Below are 8,461 nucleotides of genomic sequence, written 5' to 3' on the forward strand. Positions count from 1 at the left end.
TACTCGTGTGTTTTAACTCATTTTAGTTTCCTTGTATAAGAAAACTTTCCGATATGGTACTTGATTATATCAACTATTTTCTTTTCTAGAGAGAAGTAGCAAATTACCCTTCTCCCAAAAGTGTAAATTGCAGATTGTATCAGTTGGTGTTAATAAGAACAATGCTGTGTAATTTATAAGATGGGTATCGTTAAGTAGACACAATTAATAAAGAGCGCAGTTGTATATATGCGTACTTACGTACACGTCTGTATTACCCATATTTTCTGACGTGTTAAGGGTTACACATGTGCGTGTGTTTGTATCCTTTGGTCTTGCCTCTTATGTGCGTAATCTATTGTGAAATACACAATTTGTATGCAAGTAGGGACAGCATGCCTAATTTAAATTTCCAAATATCTCGAGGACCTCACGTAGCCTCAAGTCGTGCGCAAATCTTGTTTATCTGTGGGTCACACTAAGGACCGGTTTAGGATCATCATTATGTGTGGCTCTGTGACATATTCGGTTTGTATATCCTGTGTATAAAGACGTTGCAATTGTTACGATATTTTCAGGTGTGATTGTTTTATAAAACAAGTTTTGTGGCAAGGATGTAAACTTATTGTTTGCTCGATAACGTCGTGTAAAAAGGCAGTACTTGAACGGTATGATCCTTTATATATTTAAAAAATGGGAAAATGGACAGTCGAATGACCCACCATTGTGTTTTGCACCAGCTTTAGTGTTCAGTGATCTTTACATTTAGTTTCTGTTGATACTCTGCGGTGACTCTTTGGTCAGTACTGTTGATGACTACACATGTGACCAAATATGATCTCCGCACTGTGACCAAAGCTAACATTTGCATTCCATCCGATTGTCAGAAACTGGTTTCTGAATTCTTCTCTCATGTTTTGTAATCTTGATTAACACGCACTTTAAAGCATTCGTTCGAATGTTGATGTGGACGTGACGTCACCCTTTTACACGTCAATAAGTTGTTATTGCGGTTTTGCAGTGCCAAGAATGTTGAAGTGGATTTGAAGGGAAAACAGTGATGGCGTCACTTTGGATCCTGGCCATGCCGTACCCCCGAATGTGTACACCCGTTCTGTGACTAAATGGTCACCGTGGGCTTCGTCCTTGGACTCCATCTCGCCCACCTGGTGTCCGATAGGATCTAACTTTTCGCAAGAGGCGATGTGACTCTGTCGTCTTATCGGTTTTATTTTAGGTCTGGAGTAGCTCTGTTAAAAAGAGGGTCATTAGAAGCCCCCAAATGACTTACCTATTGGATTCCTTCGAAGTAATAAACATACCTTCAACAGTTGGTCTGGGGCAAGGTCGAGTGCAGAGGAGAGTGGGCATTATTTACACCCGAATTTTTCTTGAACGTGTCTTGAGGGGAGGGTTGGGGGTATCAAGGCTGTGCGTACCCGGGCACCTGGGCACTGTTGCATACTGAGTGTGCGACGAAGGGCCAAACCACCGTTCCCTGGACACATGCTTATACAGATGAGGGCTCGGAGAGGCCGTTGGAAATGTGAAGCTGTTAAATGCTTTGAAAAGAATCGCGAGAAAGCATACCGGTCAAGGTATTCTTAGCGTCTGGTGGTTTTATGGCGTCAGTGAGGTCACTCGAAGTGGACAACGGCCCCTCAGTTGGTGTGTGTTTCTTTTCCCTTGGAGTTTTGGTGCCATGTGCAGAAGTTGGCGTGGGGTCAGCTGGATTAATGAGAGGAAAGAGTTCTTTTCATTTCATCACGAACATGTTCCTTGCGAAACGCTTATGTAAATGCACATTCCAGCTTGTTTGAATACGTGTGTGAGTTTACAAATACGCCTTAATGCTTTAAGTACGGTATGTAATAACTTGTGTGAAAATTCATGTATTTTGTAAACTGTTTTTTGGGTAATGATGTGCATGTGTATTTTACATGCCATGTATTTCACTGTTCACGTAATTTTGAAAACGTTAATGTTCGTGCAACTAAGACCTTGCATTGTGAAATAAGATCGTGAAATTTACGAGTCGAAAAATAATTTTACGGTTGTTTTAAACATGGAAATAAATTAGAGTTATTTTTTCCTCTTTGGTGGCTGAAACTTTTCAAGTGTCTCTTCTTTATACCGAGATTTCCCGCAGTCAGTGGGTTTACTTTAGAATCGTTTATTTGATTCTGGCACATTGAACATGCATGGTCATTTGATAATACTGAATGGTTTCACAAGACGCTACGACTACTTACATCGCAAAAGGTGAGACATATAGCTTCAACGATGTAATTAAAATGTAGGAGAAAAGACAGTTAAGGATATATTGAACTGGTTTGGTCACGTGGAGAAAATGGAAGATGATTTGAGGGTAAATATATTGTAAGTCATTCCTAAGTGTTGGGTAGGGATAAGAAAATGGAAACAGATAAAGTTCTCGCTAGATGGGGTTAAGAGGTGTTGGAAAGGAAGGACCTTAATCCCCACAAAGTCAAGAAGAGGATGAACGTTGTAGTACACGGCAGTGTTGCTTTTTTTTGAAGCCACCTCTTCCCTCTTTTTGGGGGGGGCAGCTTTTTATGGATGCATTTGTTTTATCCCCTAGTTTTTTTCAGTTAGGTGAGATATTTTTCTTTTTCGTTACAAAGAAAACTCTCCAATGAGGAAGAATTCTTTTCTGTATTTCGTACCAGAAATGTACATTATTATATATACGTATATATATATGATATATATATATATATATATATATATATATATATATATATATATATATATATATATATATATATAAACAATATGCAATTAAAAAATTTCGTGTTTACTTGAAATGGTATAGCTTTAAATGTTATAATGCATTAGTGGGTGAAACTTCTCCATCTCTTTTAAAACCGTCTAAAGTGTACAGTTTAGATTTTTTATATACAGTATAATGGATGTTTAACGAATTTTTCATAAACGAACCTAAATTGTATCCATTACCTCGCATTATTTCCGCTGAGAACTGATCATCACGGTAATTATTTACAAAACTGTTATCACTAACGCATCTGGTCACGAGCCGAGTCACTGCCGAGTCTTGATTTTAGGTTAAAAAATAACATCCCTCGCGATGATTCGCTGAGGGAAGTTCCGTTAAAACGCATTAAGTAACCGTTAAGGAAAGTATCCGAAAACACTTATTGCCACATGTGTGACTGCTAGTCATCCTTAAGTGTAACTAGTCATCTACATGTGAAACTAGTCATCAGGTGAGACGTGGCTGGGCCCTGCTGATTTCTCTAGCTTTCCATAAAGGAAATGACAGAATTACCAGGTAATTTTATATAACTGGTATTTTAAGTGTTTGTAATACATAAATTATAATGGAAAAATTTGAGAGAAGTGAATACTATATCATTATTGACGGTGAATTAAACTACTTTGAAAGGAGAAAACCCGTTCATAGGAATGTGACCGAAGTCATAAATGTCGGCTAAAAATCCTGGAAAGGAACGTATGCAAATGGAGAATTCATCAGTAAATTAACGACCAATTCAATGTTATAAAATTTAATAGTATAAAAAATACGAACCAGATTAATGGTGGACATGGAGGATGAAAAAAAAAATCAAACAAAATACCTCCTAATTCAACAGGATTGAATGTAATAAAATTTAAATAACTGAAAACACAGACCAGTTTCATGGATAAATATCGACGGAGTTGGAAGAACAAACAGAAGTAATTGACACCCAGTTAAACCTTTAAAACGGAGAAAGAATGTCAAACTTGTAGGATACGTTTACGTGAAGGAAGACGGGCCTGCATTATCTGATGGGGGAAGGCGAAAGCACTTCTCGAAAGGTCCTGGTGGGCTGCTGTGGTCAGAGGGGTAAAAGCAGAGCTGGTTTTAGTGGTAGGTCGGTAGCCGGCCAGTTCCAGATAACCGGCCTAAGAGATGTACGTTGTCGCTGGGATAAAAATCTTCAGTGTAAAGAACTTTACGAACTTTTATTTCTTTTTCACTGGAGGGATATAGATTTCACTCTGCTGCCTTTTATTTTCTTTTTTACTCTCTGGAAGAATATTTATTTTTTATATCCTTCTGTTAAGAGGGGTATTTATTTGTTCTGTTTCCTGAGGTATATTTTATAAGTTGCGGTAATATTACTTTTTTATTTTTATTATCTATAACTTAATTTTTGTATGTTAGAAGTATTTCATATATTTGTTTTTCGTAATAGTAGGAATAGTTATTAGTATATAATATATTAATTTAAGTGTGAGTCCATCCTTTTTATTGTTAGTTATGGGTGCAATTGGTTTTGTGTCAGTAATTTATTAAATAAGTTTCAGAGAACTTGCACAAGCATTTACTATCCTCGCCCCCCTCTGTCTCACAGTTTGAGTGACCAGTACTGCTTGTATAAAATGAAAATAAAATAAAAAAAGTCGAGAAATGCATTTTAGGAGTTGACAGGAGGAAGAATAATGACCGGACACTAATCAAGGCTTAAAAAAAATCTCGAGATTTATGTCAGTCTAAAAAGAGAGGCTTTTAAGGAGGATGGCGTTGTTAGGCCCAGTCCCTGCGCGGAAACTATAAAGAAGGAAAGGAAGAGGGAGAAATGGAGTGCTTGAGAAGAAATATCACAAGAGACACTAATGAGAGAAGAGGTTTGGGATGATGATGAAAGCCTCACCATTCTTCCCTAATTTTCTGCTTTTTCTTACTCTTACTACCTCTCCACCATTTATCTCCCTTTTCACCTCCCTCTCACTCCCATCCCCCCCCCCTTTTTCACCTTCCCCTATCACTCCCATTTTCTCGTTCTTTTCTTGCTTCGCCCCCGCCACCCCTCAATTTACTCTCTTTTCTGCTCACGTCTTTACCATTCTCTGATGAAGTAGAAAGTGTTCTCACTTCTCACCCTCATTACTCCGTCTTCCGTAATGAGCGAGCGAACAGGGGATGATGAACTGCTCCCCCGTGGTCACTCATTTTCTTTTTCCAACTCTTCTTACTGCCCTCGAAGGGAAGGTTATAAATTTCTTTAACACCCGTGATCACCCTTTTCTAGGGATGAAAGGGTTCGCCTCTTTTGTGGTTTCCACATTTCAAGGAGATGGAATTTCAAGTTTCGGGTTATTTTTTTTTTTTTTGCATATTATTATTTGAAATACTGGCTTTATGCCTTTACTGCGTCCCTTATGTCTTTATTTATATGATGGCTGATATTCCTGAAAATGTTTTTATAAAATGGTCCTTACCTTTCATGATTCAAATTTAATTTGAATTTAAAATTAATTTTTGACGTTAGTTTTTGCCGATTTTTTTTTTTTTTACACGCACTGCATATTTATTAGAACAGATTTTTTTTTTACGTACATGTATGTGCTTTGTGTGTTCGGCCATCAACAGCGTTGTGTTCTTTTATACCGATACTTCATTACTCACTTCTTGAAACGAATTTCCTCTTTTATATCATCTTGTAGTTTGGGTTTTACCGTTACTTATTATTCGGAATGTGTGAATTTTTTTTAAAAGATAATAACATTAATACGAACCATTTCTGTTCTCAGGTACAAGACCCGGCTAACTACTGAAGTGAGAATTGAGATCGCTCGTGGTTCAGAAGAAAAGGTGTAGTATTTTTTCACTGTAAAGTTTTACTTTGCATTTTCCTCTTGCTGTCGCTTTACAGTGATTTGAATATGATGCAGTGAATCACCTGGTTTGCTGATTAGGCGCCATAACGTTATCTGTTCAAAGGGAGAGAAATTAGAACGCACTAGTATTTGAGCTCTAAGTTTTTTCCAGCAATTATGCGTTTTTTTCAGTTTGTAGACGTTCTTTGATGGATAACTTAATGTGCCATTTATGCATCCCGAGCTTACAGCAGAAATAAACACATAGAAGTGATCACTGAAAGGAAAACAGGAATAAGAAAAACAATGGTTAACCTCGGGAACTCACGAACGTAAGCTTTGCCAGCGCTATCCAGAGGCGAGTAGGATCACAGGTAGCAATTTCCCACACGAAACGCATGTAGCAGTTCTTGCACGATAGGCCGCTAAACAAACAGAAACACGGCGGAACGGCCTCGTTAAGGCTTGGTAAATAATAAACACAAATATCAGCTTCATGGAGTAATGAGCATCATAGACATACATACAGCTAAGTGAGAAAAGAAATATATTTTTAGAAAGTTCTGCAGTCAAGTCTCTCTCTCTCTCTCTCAGACACACACACATATATACACACATACATACAAATCAGTAATTTTCCGACACACATATGTATAAAACGGTAATTTTTACACTCTTCTTAAATTAACAAGCAGCCATTTCAAAATTCTGGCCTAAGGTAAAAGTATACCTTAGTTTACCCAGACCACTGAGCTGATTAACAGCTCTCCTAGGGCTGGCCCGAAGGATTAGACTTATTTGACGTGGCTTAGAACCAATTGGTTACCTAGCAACGGGACCTACAGCTTATTGTGGAATCCGAACCACATTATAGCGAGAAATGAATTTCTGTCACCAGAAATAAATTCCTCTAACTCTTCATTGGCCGGTCGGAGACCCGAACGCGGGCCCAGCAGTGTGCTGGTCGAGAACTATACCGACTCGTCCAACGGGGAACTTAAAATTCTGGCCTGGTTAACACAATTGCGGATTTCCTTCAGAACAAAACAAGAACATTCAAGAGGTTTCGATCTTCCTGTGAACTGTCGGCACTGGGGTGTTCGAGTCTCATCCGTTGGACCAGTTGAATTGCCTATTGAATAGAGCAGTGTTATGCTGTTTGCTTCCTCGTGGGGTTTCTGTTTGTTGTGTCTTAAGTTTTCTTTGCAGAAAGTTTACTTTGAGGACGATGCTTGTGCATGAGATATGTATGTGTATGTAAGAATGTCTGTCTCTAAAGACACATACATATATATATTATATAATAAATAAATATATATATATATATATATATATATATATATATATATATATATATATATATATATATACATATACATATATATATATATATATATATATATATATATATATATATATATATATATATATATATATATAATTAATGTAAATAACCATCGTGAGATCCAAGTGGCTTTGTTTCTAGTGTGATCTAAGTCCTGTAATTTTCAACCAGTTCTGTTTATCAAGTTGTGCTTTATATTGACCTACAGGGATGAAACGGCTCGTCATTTATGTGTTTATTGCCGGACTTGATTTACATTAATTTTTTTTTCTTTCTTTTTTAGAAACACGTCTTTCTTCCTTTCGTCGCTGTTTTTGTTCGACATTGAGCATTGGTAAAACCAGATTTCTTAAAGGAATGTTAACATCTTAAGCTCAAGATGTTATGTGCTCGTACTTCAGTTCCTAATAAGAATGACCAAGTTCGTTCCTTTACGGTCTAACAGATCATGGGAGGTGATCCGCAATCGTCCTAATCCGTAATTGGCAACTTGGTAAGTGAATTTGTTGCGATAATTCACTATCCGGTAACTCTATACCTGACCTCCGATATTTCCGCCCGTTTCATTTCGATTTCTTTTTCATTATATTTCTTGTGAAACTGATTTTTGCCTAAATTGCTCCCCAAACCTGATCTTAGGAAACAGCGTTGAATATTGGAGTGGCTGAACGATTCGATTATAATTATAACGATTACAGAATCGGTTTGAAGTCTGAACTTTTTGGGTGAAAGTTATACGGATCACAATTTTTGATTGGTCAGTTGCCTTGGCAACCAGGGCTCAATATGGCGCTCTGCAATGACGACAGTAGCAATTATAATAATGGCATTGATTTTGGTGACGGCGGTAGTGATGATAACTGCAATTAAGGAATGATAGTAAAAGTTAGTTGTTTGGAATTGTTGAAAGGTAAAACCTGCCCACACATTTCCATAAATGCAACTCTAGTTTTCGTGTGACATTTACATTTCCAATCTGTACCCTGCAACCTGAGAGCATAGAAAGTTGGTTCTTTTATGTCAGATATCTTGCCTCTGATTCATAAGAACATTGGAAGTGATATACCTCTTTTCAGTTCTTTGAAACTAAATTCTAGAATAATGTCGAAATTTGTTGATGAATTAATTGTTCAAAGACTATAGCTAGTCTACTAGCAGTTATTTATTAGAAAGTAAGCAGTAAAGTATTATTTATTTCCGTCAAAAGTTTTTTTTAAGACTTTTCCGAAATTTTATTGTTATTAGATTAATGTTAGATCATTAAAATGGCGTGTATTTCAGCGGTAAAAAATGCCATGACATTCAAGTTTGTTTGTTACTTTACTTTAGTTGAGTATGAAGTCTATGATACAAATAAATCAGGGAAGCCAAGCGGTTAGGCGAAGTGTTCGAACCGTTGAAGATTAGTAAGATAATACAACGAAAGCCCTTTTCATCTCCTCTCTCTCTCTATTTCTCTCTCACTCTCTCTGATGAGTCGAACAATTCTACAAGCGTGTTCCTGTCAAA

The 8,461-nt window shown here is 37.1% G+C and overlaps 1 protein-coding gene across 3 annotated transcripts in view; it reads left to right on the top strand.

Annotated features, from left to right (window-relative positions):
• The window catches only part of LOC136837385 (rho GTPase-activating protein conundrum-like), a 336,616-nt gene that overhangs the window by 170,643 nt on the left and 157,512 nt on the right, over window positions 1-8,461 (top strand). Inside the window, exon 2 of one of the 3 annotated variants that reach the window (XM_067102143.1) lies at window positions 5,542-5,602. The exons of the other annotated variants lie outside the window; for them this stretch is intronic. The gene's annotated coding sequence lies outside the window, so the exon portion shown is untranslated. The remainder of the gene's footprint in view (window positions 1-5,541; window positions 5,603-8,461) is intronic. 3 annotated transcript variants of the gene reach the window in all.

The sequence above is a fragment of the Macrobrachium rosenbergii genome, chromosome 59 (genome assembly GCF_040412425.1).
Source record: "Macrobrachium rosenbergii isolate ZJJX-2024 chromosome 59, ASM4041242v1, whole genome shotgun sequence".
Taxonomy (NCBI): Eukaryota; Metazoa; Arthropoda; class Malacostraca; order Decapoda; family Palaemonidae; genus Macrobrachium; species Macrobrachium rosenbergii.